We start from the raw sequence: 16,788 nt of genomic DNA, 5'->3' as shown, positions 1-16,788 counted from the left end.
ACACGTCAGGTTTCAGGGCATCCAGAGGCACGGAAACTGTTCTCCTGAACACTTGTGATGACCTGTTCTCTAACCTGTACTCAAACACTCCCTCTGTTCTGATCCTCCTCGATCTTTCTTCCACCTTTCACACAGTCAACCACTCCATCCTCATAAACCCTCTCTATGATACCCTAGGCATCACTGACCAGGCACTAGCGTGGCTGACCTCCTTCCTTTCAAACAGATCTTCCCAAGTGAAAATGGGTCAGTTTCTCTCCTTCACCTCACTTTCTACATGTGGTGTCCCTCAGGGCTATCGCTGTGGCTCTTCAACATCGACCTGGGCACTTTGGCCCACCTGATCTCCACCTTTTCCCTTCATGTCTAGTGTCATGCAGATGACACACAGCTCTCCTTCAAGCTGCCATTCTCTACCTCCTCCTCCCCCTCGCTCATACCTGACTGTCTGACTGCTATTCAGACATGGTACTCTGGCAATGATCTCTGCTCTAATGCCAGTAAGATGGGGATGCTTCTCATTGGGACTCCTGCTCCTTGCTTCACCCCCACATTCTGGCGCGCCTCCTTGTGTCCCCTACTCTCATCTGCTTCCAAGGCAAAAGCCTTGGGATCATCTTTGATTCCTCTCTCTTATTCTCCCCACACATCACAGACCTTGCCAAGAAGTCCAACTTTCAACTCCACCTCCTCAGGGCCATTCTCATATCCTTTGCAGTACAATGAATTCAGAGAAGGGTAGAAATTGACCCTTTGCTGATCATTCCATTTCCATCCTCAAAAATGAGGGTAAAAATGGATTCTAAAATTAGAAAAATAATATGTGCAGATTTCAGAACTATCCCATGTGGTATTTCTAACATCTGCATTTGTTACTGACGTTAATTCTGTAAACTCAAAGTTTCAGATATACCTTAAACAGGAGAATGGTATCACGTGAGAAATACCTGCGTGTGATAATGGTAATTACTGAATGCATGAATTCTATGTGAAACACCTGGAGCATATATCATTAATGAATGAATTAATTGTCGTTTTTCAGACAGCATTGTGCATGCAGCATGCCATCGTATAATGAGCGCCTTGGAGGTATACTGTTGTACTTGTCTTTGCCTAACAGTCACAATCACATGTAACCTGAATCTTTCTTTCTTGTTTCAGAAAAAGAATATTATCCATGTTCCAGGACACACGCCTGCCATTGCTATCATGGGATCTAACACCAGGATGAAGGCATAATCACAAGGACTGGTTATAAGAGATCCAAATGCCCTCTTGCTGTATCCACAGAGATGTTTAAAACTTAACTGTACCCCTTTTTGTCCATGACTGAGAGCTTGTATCTCTGAGTTTTGCATCCAAGAGTGTGTGCATACTCTGCTACGTTAAGGCTTCAATGCTAATAGCACTACATTGTATGCCGACAGTATTCCCCATAGTACTGGACCAACCTGCCCTGGTATTCTTAAATCTTATCAGCACAGCCCTCCGAGGCATTACATAAACCATACAAGCTAAAAGTGAATCCAGTGCTGTGTGCCCACAACATCCAAGTCACATGGAAAGCAGGGAGGCAACACAGATGCCTTGAAACTTGACAATAATAATAGTCTCAGGAGGATAGTTCAGGGGCAACGTGCTCGCCTTGGAAGCAAGACGACATGGAGCACCATAGGTTCGATCCCTGGGTCTGCACTTAGAATCCTCTGGGTATTAAGTGTTTATAAATAACCTATCATATCTGTGGTAGAATGAGCTGCTGACATTCCACGTAAGCTGCAGTGCTGTACTCATCGCCACTGTAGTGCTCTTAGAGCGCTGAGTACAGGCCAAATGGGTAAAGCGGAATGTGGTTTGTAGGGGAGGGAACAGGTAAGACAGAAGTGGGATTTGGATAGTAATGAACAGACAAACCACTAGAAAGGTAAAATAGTATTGAAGGGGATGGTATGATTGTGCTTGTAAGGAAGGGTTCAGGTGTAACCATTGGTATTGGAGCAAACAGATGTTGATCAGGAAAAGAGGGACTAAAACCCACCCTTGAAGCCAAGGTATCTTCTGTGATGGCAGCTCCACATATACTTATTTGCGTGGTACTAGAACTAGTCAACGTTTGTTTGTGGAACTGACTCAATATGTGAAGTTTAGAGGCTTTCTTTGACAGATAATGTTTTTGAACATCCCTCCTGGTAAACCAGGAAGGATAATGTAGCGGTGCCAAATCAACTGACAAAAGTGCCAGATCCAAGAGTTGGTTATGTAAAGGTGAATGCAGGGACCACAAAAGGAAACGAGGGAAGTGGGGAAGGGAAACATTTGATTTCGAGTTAGATTTTTGATGAGCTTAATGCAAAATCAATTGACAGTTATGAGTGAAGATAGACATTTTCTATACAAACTGAAACCCAGGGCCTACATGAAACACCAGACAAGCCACGCAAATCTCCTACACACTCCACAATGCAAGCTAACCTTCACACAAAACAAGCCTTCACACAATGGGCACTCAGGGCGTGGAACGCCCTCCCACCCCACATCCATATCACACCTTCCCTCATCACCTTACGCAAAAGCCTAAAAACTGACCTCTTTCACCACACCAAAACAGCCAGACCACCTACCGTGCAATCCTTTGTCTATCCTAGTCTCTGAATAGGGCCAGCAATCTATAAGTTTAAATAAAATAAATGAGTAAAATAAATATGTTTTTCCAGCCCCCAGGATGAAAATATGAGTTGTCTGTTGTAGTAAACAGGCACTTAAGTCCACCCTGCCAGAAATCCATACATCAGCGGTTCCCAACCAAACAGATCCAGTACCAAATAATCTTCTGTGGCCTCCAGAGGGGCCTTCTATCGTTTGGAATGTTTAGTCACTACCCACAATCTGTACTGAGGTCTCTTTGCTGTCTCATCATGCACTGTGGAACCTGATTCCGGCAGCTCCTTTGAACAGCTCTCACTAAGTTGATTTGAGTCTAAAGATCTTCGAAGTTTCTATGGTATGTTTGTCTACCAGGACCACTTCCGATCTTAACCAAGTCTAGTCCAGTAGCAAACATCATATGGTTTGATCTTGGCCCCACCTTGGAGACCCAAAGTTAAATGAAGAAATTCCTGTTTTCTTTTCTATCCTCCCATTCTTAAGCATGAGTTCCAATTAGACTGCATTATATTATAAGCCTAGATATTTGTACCAGAATCTTGGTGTGACTTAGTCTTTCAAATTGTTTAACTATATTCCAACAGTTAATGCCAAATCAGAAAGGAACTCAAATCACCCCCACCCCCCCAGTTAAAACATTTACTCTTGTTACATTAGACATGAGAATGTATTGTATCCCAGTTACTGTTTTCAACCCAAGCTATAATTTGACAGCATGGTAACCTCTGGTAAACAAAGTTTGATATGGACCCCTCATACCTGTTTTCACATGTCTACCCACTTTCAGCTCCGATCTGTTTCCTGAAGCTAGAACAGCTATTTATAAGCACCCCAGATACATTGATATGATATGATAGTTTATTTATATAGCACCTATACACAATCTGTTTCAAAGCGCTTCAAGGCAAGGGATGAAACAAGGGAAAATACAATGACATTCTTACAGGCCATGAACAGTAAGGATGTGAAATTTACTATTGTACTCGTCCTGATGACATTTCAGATAGTGCAAGAACTAAGACATAGATAAGGAAGGGAGGAGGAAAGTGGGAAGAAATAGAAACAGACAGGCGACTACCGTACTAGGCCTGACGACATTTCTGGTAGAGCCGGAGAAAAACAAAAGATGAGGGAGAGGGGTGCAGAAAGGGAGGCGAGGAACAAAACAAGCGACTATCATACTAGGCCTGACAACATTTCAGATAGTGCTGAGGGGGAGGGGCAGTAAGGGCTGTGGGAAGGAGACAGACGAGGTTGCTATCATACTAGATCCAGTGACAATTTTGATAGCGTAAGTGTATAGAAGAATGTAAGGGGAGGAGGGAAACAGCTAGGAAAAGGGAGAAAGGGAGAGGAGGAGAGAACAGAGAGTAAGCAGTCAAAAAGAGTGTAGAAGCAAGAGGGGAGAGTGTTTACAATTGCAGAAGTCAGTAGTAACACATAATGTTGTAAGCCAGGAAACAAGATGAAGATGGGAACAGCATGATTCAGGGCCACCATGAGAAAGGGTGACGCACCGTGAATCAATGAAGTCCATACAAGTCAAATCCAGCATTGGAAACCAGAGGGTCAGTTCTTGAGGCTACATATCAATGGAGGGGGGTAAATATGCCTTAGAGAGGGTACTGTGTGATTACAATAATATACATATATGTGCTTCATTCATCCCCTTATGTATGCAAAGGAATTAAGTCGTGGCATCCGGCCTTTGTTACTTTGAAATGAGCCATAGGCACTTTATGGAAAGCATTTGTCTGTTGCTGTACAAAAGTGTACTTGGGTGTCTTGGGAACTTGGTTCGACCATGTTAAGCATCTGGCCAAACCCCATACCCCATATATATTGTGTTTGTGTCCTCTTCTTCATTGGTTAATCAGTGGTTGGATTATTGAAGGATTGCAAATGATCTATTGTCTTATCAATAAAGGCACACATTCAGACTCAAAGGCTAGAGCCAACCTTTTGAAAATCGAGTTTCATCTAATTTGTTTGGCAGTCTTGGGTATACCAAATCTCAGACGTCACTGTAATAAGAGTCCTCGGTTGCGACAACGAGTGTTAGAAAGCTAAGCTGTAGAAGATCAGGCTTCCTTACAATAGGGGAATTCCTGGAGGAAGTCAACAGGAATTTAAATGGGGATTATGAGATCTCACCTGAAAATATTTGCTATCTCTTTTCAACTTGCTTCTCAACCGAGTGGGAATCGAGTTGTAGACACTAAAAGTAGAAAGGAGGTGGTTGGCTGCAAGGGGATGCCCCCCACGCCTGCCACAGACTAGAGACCTTCTAAGTGAACATAATGAGCAGATTTGCATGAATGAAACCATGCAACTGTCCACAATGGAGAAATTAGGACACCATGCCCAAAAGTATATTATCAACAAATGGAATGGAAAATGGAAAAGGGGTGTGTGCACAATCGGAGCAATAGCAAACATCTTGTCTTTCTTTAGTGATTTGAGTATTTCAGGAGGGGTAGCAACCTCCAAGTACTCTTCTCTTTATATTGAAATGATTATGACTGAAGTTGGAACCTGTGCTAATGCAAATGTGGGAATGGGTCAGCAAATGAAAATGCATGTTAAATACATTAAGCTCGAAGTGGTATATGAAATTAATATGTCTGCTCAAGGCATACATTCGATTTTTACATTTAACCATGTACATGCATCCTTCCTTTGCCCGCGAGGATTGCATTTAGACCCAAACGCAGATGTGCTTGTGGCAGAGGTCCTCCACCCGAGGGACTGTGTGGGTGCTAGCAGGAACTGGTTGTCGGTACTTTATTTAAAATGAAAACCTACAGAAACTGAATTTGGTTGGATTCCCTCCTCACCATATGCTTCTTGTGTTCAAGGCTGGTTACTGTCTGTTTCTTCTTTAGGGACCGCTCCTACTCTAGAGTCTTGTAATAATACATTCTTGGGTTTTCATCTTGACTTAAATCTCAAATGAAGGGTCATAATTTGCAGATTATTAAATCCTACAATTTTCAGATGCCACTATTAAAAATAAATAAAGCCTGTATTCTTTTCTCAGACTTCTAATCTGCTATTCTAGACTTATTCCATAACAACTTAATGTAGGAGAGGCAGTCTTTACAGGCCATTCTGTCTTCTCCTTTGCATCCTATTATATCTATGCATTACCTTCTGCTGCCTAAGTGATTAGAGGGCTACTGAAGGTTCAGCATATGTAAACTATTTGTATTTCTTTGTATAGGTCTTGCTAGGGTCTACTTACCTTCTGGGAAACCCAAGCTCATCCAAATCAATGTCTTCACTGTCTTGCACCTGACTTACATCCTCTACTCTTTAGCCTTGCAACATGGCAATTACCTAATGTTCATGTTTTTTAGGAATATCTAAATACACCCTATCTGGGGTAAAATAGATAGTGCACCAAAATGTACGTAATAAGTCCCATACTATTAATGTAACTGGGGAGAGGAGGCTTATAAAAATGAGGGTCTTTCAGAAATCGGGCTAAAGGAAACTGTTTTGGGTTCAGGCACGGGATGAATTTCTCGGTTCTCAGAGATTCCAACGGCTCGTACTATTTCAGAAGACAAAGGAACTCTTTAAAGTCTCCGGCCTTTATGACAGATAGACTTGCCCCGGTGACTACTACCTATGGGACTTCTTCTCCATTATTTTAGAAGTTACATTCGATCCCTGCAGGCCCACAGGTATTACTGCACGTTAGATCATGTACGGTTCTCCTCGGCAATCCTATTCTTTGTACTGTTGTGTGTTCTGTATCCGTTTGCTTGTCACGCTTGGAAAGGACACACAGTGGGAATTACTGCACATTTGTCACCTGTAAAGCCATTTGTTTACCCTCACTTGCTTTGTTTCATGCTGTTGAAAAGAAACACAAAGATTGACAATTAAAACTAGTTACGGAAAGGGCTTAATTTGCCATCCAATCCACGCTGTTGTCAACTGGTGCTGAACCTTGGGCAGCACCATTGAACAAATGCGCCAGCTACCCTTACTGTGCCATCCCAGCTGGCTATTTTAGATCTGCACGATGAATACAAATAATCTTCAAATGATTAAGAAAATCTGCTTGAGGTTCATCCTTCCTCTGCTTAAAATTTGAGATCCTTTCCCAGTCGGTCTCGCAGAGGCACTCTAAAATAATATTTTGTGTCAAAGCATTTCTATTCATAACAACTTAGTTCCATACCCCACTTTCTTTGCAGCCCAGCCACTCTCTTGAGTCAAATGGTGACACACTTCAGCAGGCATTATCACTCTCATGAGCTGCTTCAGGTCAGCCCATGAAGGATTCATACATTGTATCACGCTGTTCAACTCCTCAAACATTCCAGGTTCTTCTCGAACACTTGGAAATTATTTAATAACATCCTCTAGTGTCTGGGTGTCCACAAGGCATTTACCATTACTAGTTCATTCAGCCCCCACTCTTGGTAACTGTCTCCCAGGGTTAGCAATGGCACACTCTTTGTGTTGTTAATCACGCCTGCACGGATATGGAAGGGGGTCATGTTGTCTGCTGGCTAGCCAGATCTTGGGTCTGGGATTGTGTGCTTGTTGCACCTTCGGAGCTATGTCTAGTAGGGTTGTGCTTGCATCACTCACACTGGTTGTGCTGCTTGCAATTGCACTGAACAGTTTGCCCCTACACTTTCAAAGGCCTTGAGAATATCCTCTGTCCCCATTACATCTATCTCTTCATTTTTATTACGCTCTGTTAATTGTGGGCATAGTTTGGTCATGGGAACAGATGCGTTATGCCGCTCCACTTTGGTTATTTCCTTTTTTGTTGTACTTTGTCTAACTTATTAGATAGTTTCTTATTTACTCATTCTAGATTTCATATCTGTGAATCCCATAATCTTTTTGATCCCAAACTAATGTAAGAAAATAGCTATTCCGCCGGTTTAATCGAAGGGGCCTTGGCTTCGCAAACATTTCTCAAATTAAAAGGCTTCATTGTTTCAAAAGTCCCATCCACATGGAGCTGCCTATGTTTGTCCCCTTTGATCAGTATATTCAATCTTTCCTGGCTCCTACACATTTCCGGTCGGTAGCTTATATAAAAAAGTATGCTGCCGTGCCTTGTTCTGGGGGATCAGGTCTTTTAAACTGGTTCCTTCAATTTTATTACTATGTTTTGTCAATTTCTAAAGCTATTCACATGGCAATTACCGACTATAGTTTCTCTGTTCTTTTACCTTGAAACTAAAGCACACACATTATGAGGATGCTTTCAATGATCCCGCCCTCAGCACATTCACTCCCCTAGCTCCACCTCACTAACCATCGACTCACTTTTATGCACCATCCTTGGAATGGGATGACTCCATTTTGTTTATTTTAACAAGGTATCCTCACTTTTACTTATTGTCATTGTTTTTGATTATAAATATTAACAATATCATTTGCACCTTTAATTTCATCCATTATCTACCATTGCTGCCTTATTGTTAAATAACACAGCTTTCGCGCAGCCCAAGGAGAAAAAAAAAACAACCCTCACTGGCAGCTTTTCTTTGAGACACTATCCTATATGTGCATAAAGCAATTTCAGGGGAAGCAGTCTGTTTCTCCCATTATCGTCTTAGCTGGACGTGGTGAAACCGAGGTGTGACAGCACCAGATGCTGACACCTGCAGCACATCACCAAAAAAGTCAATAGGGAAAAAGGCAACAAAGACAGAGACAAGGTTTATTTTCATACAACCGTACAGAAACAGGTTGGGAAATCAGCATAGAATTCCCGACCCAAATTAGAGTCCCTCAAGCACAAAACCTTACGTGTTTTTACATAATGGGCATCACAATGAAAAGTCAGTCTGTTACATTAACAATGATCTTCTAGTGGTCCATCCTGGGGGTATGGTTTTAAAGAACCATCTGAGCGTGGTGTAATTCCACTCAGCCTACCCACGTGACACAACCTACCTCCTCTAAAGGTTCTTTCCATTAAACTTAGCAGTAAAAAACTACATAATCAGCATTCTTGTGACTGTTAATCCACTTCCCAGGCAGCTGAACCTGCCTTTATGACATAGTGTGAGGTGTGCAGTTAGGTGTACCCGTTCCTTGGACCGTGATTACATCCTGCTCACACAGCCTTATGGGCACTCATGTGCTTGCCAACCAATCAACATTCTTTCTGCACCACCTCCTCAGCATGTCATTCCCATAATTATGATTGCGGTTTTGCTGTGTTCGATGCTCATGTACATATATAGACCTACGGTAAAATAATACAGGCTTCCACAATACCGTAGCATGGTATGATAGTTGAGGATGGAGTGTATGCTTTTTTGATAGAGATGAAGCTAGGGTGAACAGAATAGTAAGGTGGCCATCGTCCCACAAAGCCAAGGGAGTGGGAGGGCAATGATAGCAAGGCAAGGTTTTCATTACAGAAAATTCCATTCAGAGTGTGTCCAGCAATATGTTTGGGTCCTCTGACTGGTGGCTGTAGATTGTGGGCATCCAGATGTCCTGGAAGGATTTCATGGCAGTGTTAACATTTTCATACAGCCAAAGGAAGACATTTCACAGCATGGAAAGGTGTTGAAGGTCAACTGTGGCTAGTGCATCTAGAATATGTTTCAAACATGAGGGCTTGGATGAAAGAGGTCAGTAGATTAAGAGAAAAGAGAGTAGATATGTGGGGAGGTAGTGCAGTATAGTAGGACAAATTTGTAGTCCATGTCAGAGGGTGATGCTTTTGCACTGATGGTGTCTCTGTATGGGAGTGTGATTCCACCTCCTCCCATACCAGCACGATTGGTGAATTTGATCATGTGATTTGAGTGGATGGCCTCATTTGAAGACAAAAAGTAGTCATGGTGTATCCAGGTTTCTCTGATGAAGAGTAGATCCATATTAAGCTCACTGGGAAAATCGTAGATGTCTGCAATGTTTGCATATTGAGTGGGTATTGATAAGGAGGTATCTTACACTGTGGTTGTTCATGATTCGTTGACTTGGTTCCATGGCGTTTTGTCAAATGTTTGATTGATGGCGCATTGGGCATTAGAGCTTTCTGGTGTTCATTGTATCTGTCCTTGAAGCAGCTCAGAAGGTTCCTTTAAGGGTTGGGTGTGTTTTCTTGACTTCCATTGAGGTTAGTATGAGGGCAGTGTTTGTTCTTTTGTGATGCATGTTGTGATATGCGGTGATTCGAGGTCGGGTGGGAAAGAAATCACTAGTGGTTTCTTCAGGTGGCTTGCTTATGGCCTGGTGTGTATTTGCCGTTGAGTTCTTTGCTTTTGGTTTTTTATGGTTATTAAAATTCGTTTCTTGGTCTGAGGTTCTGTTTTAGATTATACCTGGTAATAGACATGCTTTCTACCATTTTCACCATATTTCTATGGAAGGAATGGTCTTTTTATGATCAGCGTATGCTACCGCTGCTTGGTACTGGTATTGCAAGGGGGATCTAGAGATATAAGAGGTGGTATAAGAGGTGGTAGGTCTTGCAGGAGGCTCATTAGAATCACAGTTATAGACCCAATGCCTGATGTCTCATATGCTGAGTCTATCTCTTTCGATGATTTAGTGGGGATGGTTGACTTCTTGAGCTTCTGCGGTGCTCGGGTTCTACTGTCTAACATTTCTTTGCAATGTTGCTGCAGGCTGCTGGTACAGTTGCCCTGGCAGATTTGTTGACTGCTCCTTCAATTAAAGCTTAGAGAGTGTAGGGAGGTTAGGTGGATCTGTTTTTTTTAAAAAAAAACTACAAAGCAGAAAGGGCATACACCAAAGTGGTCGGGGGTGGGCAGACATACCAGTGCACTTTACGTAGTAGCAGGAGTCACATGCAAACAGTAGGTAGCAAATACCACAGAGCAAGCAGCAGAGAGCAGATGTTACAGTGGGCACAACACTGGGTACATATTACAGTATGACATTGGGAGCAGATAATATAGTGGGGCAGAGAAAAACACAGTTAGCTCGAATAAGGCGCGAGCACCATAGATGAGTTTACCTGGGGAAGTCACTGTGGGCTTTATCTAGGACCAACCACAATGACCACATATGGCAGTGGGGAAAAGTAAAGATTTGCAAGTTTCAAGAGTGTCGTGGCACATTAGGCGGGTGCCATGTATCTGGTGGATGAGCAGTCTGCGGCCGAGGCCATGATGGTTGGAAATGCATGGTAAGGGCGATCCATCAAACCTACAAACAGACATATAAACACCACTTTTAGCCACGGTCCTTTGCTGGATGCTCAGCAGAGTTTCCGTGAGGGAGGTAGGCACAGATCACTTTATCTTAGCCTCCAATCAGAGTACAAGAAGACTCTGGATCCTGTGAAAGGGTTGGGAAGGGAAGAGGATCATGGGCGGCACAGAACAATTTGATTTAAAGCAAAGAAACTTTGTAAAACTCCAATCACAATTATCAATACATCATTTACAAAGAGTAATTTGGCGGACGGTATGATTAGAAAAAGCTAAACGATTATCAAACTGATGAAAAGTTCTTTATAGGTGGAAATAATTACTATATCTTAACAATGCACATTAATTAATTTGGTAATGAAGAGAAACAGAATCTATTAACATGCATTCCCAAGATGACCTTCACTTTCCCTGTATTAATTGCATTTCTTTACAATCAGGCATTGAATATTAAGTGTCCTGCCAGTATATATTCGGGCATGTTCTGTTTGCAAATCTTGAGAGTGGAAAGAAAGAAAATCATACATATTGTATAGATACATTGAATGCCATATGATCTAATTACTATCTGTAACCTGGGTACAATATAACAGAAAATGTGATCTGAACGGTTCAATAATCACAAATAAACTGCACAGATGCAGAAAATGTCTACTTGTGACTCACAGTTTAAACGCTGTGTAACACAACATCACATAAGTACCAAAAGATGCACTTTAGGCATCCCCTGCTTATTTTTACACTTTCTGAATGTTAAAAGCATTTTTTCTTAAACGGTGGTAAACAACATACACCCATTTCCTCACTTAACCTCTTCCAATCAATACCATTCCCGGCTGCCTCACCACTCTTCCCTCTCCACACAGCCTCTATATTCAGTGTAACTTTTTTTTTTTTTGATTCTGCATTATGAAATTCGATATGTTGTGTTTTCTCTGACTTTTCATTGTACACGTTAAAATGTATATCGTTTATATTCTACATGTTGACATTTTAATGAAGGGACACGTTTCATTGATTTTTGCCTCTTGCATTGACCCGTATTGCTATCTACTCTGTAATTCAATCAATACAAACATTTGTTTTGATTATAATAATGAAAAAGAGAACCAAATCACACCGAAACATCATCTGAAATTATTAGACATGGCGTTGGATACTGCAGTAATCTGCAAATCAATAGATTTAGAGTAATCCAAAATACATGGTAAATGGCAAAGCAAAACATTGACAATTGGACACTTCATGCAGTTTTAAGAGTCTATATTTTTCAAATATGCTTAATGCTAAATTGTGTAGAAATATTCCACAAAAAGTTAATTTGCATGATATTGCTCATTGGTATATTCCAAGACAGCATTATTTTGAGTGGGAATTCCCACATTGACCTTCCAAAAAAAGATGGAAAACTCAAAATAAGGTTTTGCCCTTTATTTTGCTGGCAATGTCTCCATTAAAAAGTTTCATTACATGATTTGGTGCACTGGCAAACCAAGTGAAAACTCAAGCAAGTAGAGTTCACATGCGTAAGACCAACCTTTTAACATTTATTTTATTTGTGTTTAATATGCAAATGTTAAAACACATTTTTATAACGTACAACTTCAATTGGGATACATTTACTTCTGAAGAAAAGCTGAGAACAAACTGACATATTTATCATGTTTCATATTTTTTCTGAAGGTAAATAAACTAACCTTACTTTCCCTTATCTTATTTATGTTCATTTACACGGAATAAAAATGCTCATATGATCACAAAAGAGCACACAATAGATAAGATATCAGATTTGGCGGGAAGCAGTGAGCTTCTAACAATGGGTTGCACTTGAGACAATGAGCAGATAAGAAGGTGTTATAGACCTTTGTACTACATCAATTGTAAATAAGGTCGGTCATTATATTTCTAGTTAAGTAAAACGAACACATTTTAGAAGACATTAAGTGAAATGGTATTTGTTAGTAGAAACAACGTTAAAAATACTTTCAGAGGTATTTGCCCAAAGCTATTGGAGTTTCAATCAAATGTTGGGATTAGTTGGTAAAAGCTCAGAATTAATTGGAAACGTTTGCCAGTCAATGCCATCTTGTGCAAATACCATGCAATTATGACACTGGCTGAAAACAATATAATACGTACTTTTAATAAGTACTTGTTTAGCTTTTTTTTTCAGTACAAGTCTCAGGACAGCGGTCCTTGTGTTTTGCATAATCACAAAAGTTTGTTGCTTTTTACGCAAATATACAGATTCATATTTTGAAATGCATCAGGTCACTCTGAAACATGGAGCATACTATAAAACACGGAGCGCCAAAAGGGGCCACAACCGTATGCCTTAAATAACAAAAGGTAGTAGGATCTTCTTCCACCCCGTTCCCTGAGGAGTTCTGTGGGTTACATCTCACAGGTAAAAAGACCCATAAGTCTGGGACCATGGATAGCTGTAGGGCCCAGGGTCTTATCAACATTGGAATCCGAAAAAAAGAACAAAATCAATATAGAAAACATACATTTTCAGAGTTCCCAATTGTGCAACATTAAATGCATAGAGATTACAAACGTAGATGTGCAACAATGTATTTAAGTGTTATTTGTACCTATAATGAAACAGTAAAACATGTGCTGACACCGCCTTCTTTTTTTAGGTGCAATAGCTGCAAAACCTTTCACAACAATACCCCATTTCTCTAGAACAAGAACTCTAACCACAACTGGTCCTAAGCAATCATAATCCACACCTAAAGTACTTTCTCTTTCTCTGTTTCTGTCTCAGGCACGCCCTACTCCCCTGAAAAAGCAATTTACCTGCACACCCTTACCCAATCCGCTACTGACAGATTCTGGCTTGTAAAGTCTTCACTGCTAAACCTCTTCGGCCCACAGCCATCTAAGTGTCCTCTTGAGAAATACCCTGATCTGTAATGCTGATGTAACTGTCTTGTTGTGAATTATGTAATTGTACATGATGCAGGGTTACCAAAGTCACTATGCCTGTGCGATAAACATGAAATAAAGAATTCTGATGTTGTTATGTTTGGTTAACCTGCACATGCAATCTCCAGTCGTGTGAAATGCAGTCACTGTGATCATGTTTGAATACGGTAATTTTCAGTAATCTACAGGTTGAAAGATGTTCTGGGTTTACATCATTATCAAAATATATAGATCATTGTCTCAGGATGTCTGTCTATTGCGAACTGAGCATCTACACAGCTGTCCTTACCCTGACACCCAGGTACAATTCTCTGCAGGGCTCTAATGGAGAGATTGATATTTCAGACATGTTATCCAACCATACAAATGTCATGGCTGTTCAAAAAAGAATATATGTTTAAATGTTACAAAAATTGTAAAGTTAGGGTGAGTGTTAGGGTGTAAACGAGCACTAAGTCCAGTGTACATTATTTACTTAGTGATCCAAGCATATAACATTTGTATCAAATATATATTTGTCAAATTTGAAGATCTGCAGTCATTCTTATATTCCCAAAATGCTTTTTGATTTATTTACAGAGTGGGTTGGAACAATCATTGGTTGGTGCTATTTGCCTTCTTCCCTTTCTTGTAGGGTTATTTCTAAAGAGTACAATATGAGTGTACCAGACTGTCCATCTTGTAATGTTAATCTGATTAAATGTGAGAAGTGTGAATTGCACATTTTTGTGACTCCCTATTTTATTATTTATTTATTTGTTTATAGAGTGCTTTGCCCAAAAGCATCACAGCGCTGTTACATAAATAACAGGACACAACCAATAGAACATAGAGGCAAAAAGAAATAGTACTCGAATAACCAGGAAGTCAAGCACAATAACTGAAAAATTAGCAACGTGTTTGCACTCCCTTTTTATGGACTTTCATTATTTTTTGGAAATGGGCGTGTTACACCCTTATGCCCTCCTTCCTTTGTCTCTACCTCTATCCCCTCCCTTTTACCCCTGTTTCTAGTTTTTCACATTTGTCCTTACTTTTCCATTACAATAATATAAATATGTATGCTCGGCATCAGGAAGTCGACAAAATGTTGATTCCCAAATTATTTTTCTGGCTGCAGGTCTAATCTTCTAACAGAAAATAATTGATATGGTTATTCTAGTTTTGATGATGTGCTTAGCTCAGTTAGACTACAATGTCTACTGGAAGTAAACATTGGAATTGTACAATTTTAAAAAGAGCCAGTTTACCATGTTACTATAATTAAAACTATGGAACAATGTTCTTTTTTCATATCTGCTTTTGCGAGAAAAAAAAAAAAAAAACACATAGCCCTGCCCCAAGAGAAGTGCTTTTTTCTTTTGTCTGCAAAGGCTTTGGTGGCCGATTTTGCTACAAATAAATTGCTTCTTGAAACAGTTTTCTTTTCAAATCTGTTTTTTGTTAGAGATTTGAGGAAATAGAACTTAAGCAAAAGAAAATGCACAATAATAAATGTGGGGCGCAAAGCTCAAGAGTCATACAGGATGCTTTTCATATGGGGTTTGTTATGTATTTGGAGTCATGAGCAGGCACCTGAGCAGGCAACAGAGCTTCAAGGAAATTCCCTTCCCTCCCACAGCTCCACACAGTGTGCATCTACTGGATCTTTTCTTCACCAAAAAGGGAGCGCCAATTAGTCAGGTGTGTTGCCCTCATGCTGGCTGCACTGCTTTGTGGATGTTTTCAGACCAGAAGCATTAGCAGTGCATGCCACATAAAAGAGCACCGCTATTGTAAAAGGAAAACGTTGTTTCATTTATGGTAATTACTGAGCACAAAGAAATTACGTCTTACAACAAACATACCTTTAAACCTACAATGTCCTTTTACTTACATAATATACCCTGGTAGACAATGAGGTCTGTTCTTCTATTCCCTGAAAAATCGTACATACTCCCACCTCAAAATCTTCTCTGGTGCACGATTCCTGCATACTCCCTTCGTTCACTCTCTCTGCCCAATCTGTAACTCTCATGCAACTGGTCAGCTGCCCACTCCCAATCCTAACACAGATGAATTGTGTCTACATAAGTGAATCGTGAAAGATCTGGGATTGGGAAATAGCATAGAACTCAAACACATTATGTAGGCTTATAGACTGAGGGACAGGGCGTTATTTTGGGATAATGACCCACCACCAAGATTTGTCCTGAGGCAAAGTTAGGGTCCATAAATTAGGGAAGGGTTATTAGCCCAAGTGATAATGACCCATCCGAGGTTTATACGGCTATTACCACATGGCGGTAGTAGCAATACATGTTTTGGAATTATTGCTGAGAAGTGGTGCTTTAAGAGTGAGTACATTAAATAGACTGGGTTCGTAAATTAAATGTGGTTTTATTTTGCAGTCTTTAAATAACATGGTTGTCTTCATAGGTTAAGCATATTAATTGCAACTTGGTTGAACTGAAACAGGTTTAGCATGAGCAAGCACTACAAGTTATGTAAAAATAGACAGTTTCTATATAAGAAAGTAAAAGCATTTTCCAGTGTTTTCTCTTCCGTGTGTTAAATAGCCTTTTGCAGCAAATAAAAAGGTCCTCCCAGCAAGGAATTGTCTTGTTGAAACACATGCTTGCCTAAAAATTACACTGTTATTTCCCTGTGTGCTTCTGAAGACAGAATGTTAAGAATGTAGTCAATACTAGTAGTTATTGACTGCACTCTAAACATTCTGATTGGCTAAGAGGAGGTCAATAAAGATTTCCATGTTCTAACATGTTTTATTCAAATTCTGTCCTTGGCGGTTGTCACATGGCTGAAGAGAGAGACGGGGATTATATGTCATGGAAGCAATGAAAATCATACAGTTTGTCTTGTGCTGTTAATATTAAAGAACATGTGTTTCAGAATGAAAAGGAATGTCCTGTAACATTGTTGTTTAATTGGTAAATTGATCCAGGAGCCTCCACAGAACCAGCAGGGCTTCTAAAATGTTCCACCACAGCAAAACATGAAATATTTAATCCGTAAA

At 40.4% G+C, this 16,788-nt stretch overlaps 1 long non-coding RNA gene across 1 annotated transcript in view; it reads left to right on the top strand.

Moving 5' to 3' along the window:
• LOC138492200 (uncharacterized) overlaps window positions 1–14,493 on the top strand; it is a 132,531-nt gene extending 118,038 nt beyond the window's left edge. The window contains exon 2 of the long non-coding RNA XR_011276163.1: window positions 1,162–14,493. This is a non-coding gene — a long non-coding RNA (uncharacterized lncRNA). The remainder of the gene's footprint in view (window positions 1–1,161) is intronic.
• Window positions 14,494–16,788: the final 2,295 nt, after the last annotated feature.

The sequence above is a fragment of the Ambystoma mexicanum genome, chromosome 10 (genome assembly GCF_040938575.1).
Source record: "Ambystoma mexicanum isolate Mex_15411 chromosome 10, UKY_AmexF1_1, whole genome shotgun sequence".
Taxonomy (NCBI): Eukaryota; Metazoa; Chordata; class Amphibia; order Caudata; family Ambystomatidae; genus Ambystoma; species Ambystoma mexicanum.
The sequence above is the reverse complement of the archived record's forward strand: the minus strand, read 5'-3'. Positions and strand labels throughout refer to the sequence as shown.